The sequence below is a fragment of the Penaeus monodon genome, chromosome 30 (genome assembly GCF_015228065.2).
Source record: "Penaeus monodon isolate SGIC_2016 chromosome 30, NSTDA_Pmon_1, whole genome shotgun sequence".
NCBI lineage: Eukaryota > Metazoa > Arthropoda > Malacostraca > Decapoda > Penaeidae > Penaeus > Penaeus monodon.
In genome coordinates this window covers 1,185,176-1,185,458 of record NC_051415.1, presented here as the reverse complement: position 1 = coordinate 1,185,458, position 283 = coordinate 1,185,176, and positions in this window count along the sequence as shown.

The window sequence follows — 283 nt, the reverse complement described above, 5'->3', positions numbered from 1 at the left end:
GGCAATTTATGATAAAACGCCAGTAAGGCATGCTCTAATCGTGGTTTATTACGTAATACGTACAAAGAAGTCGAGAGGAAATTTAAAATACATTCATGGCTGCAGCGGAGACGCGGCTACATGTGTGGTTGGAATACTAAGGCTTTCATAACTTCTAAACGCAGAAAACCCGGCTAAGATTGCCTTTTGCAGAACGTTAGGCAGCATTAGAGACTTACGTGATATCAGTGCATGGTTTGCCATAGATCTGCATCATTGTATATGCCTTCTATGTTGGATATCT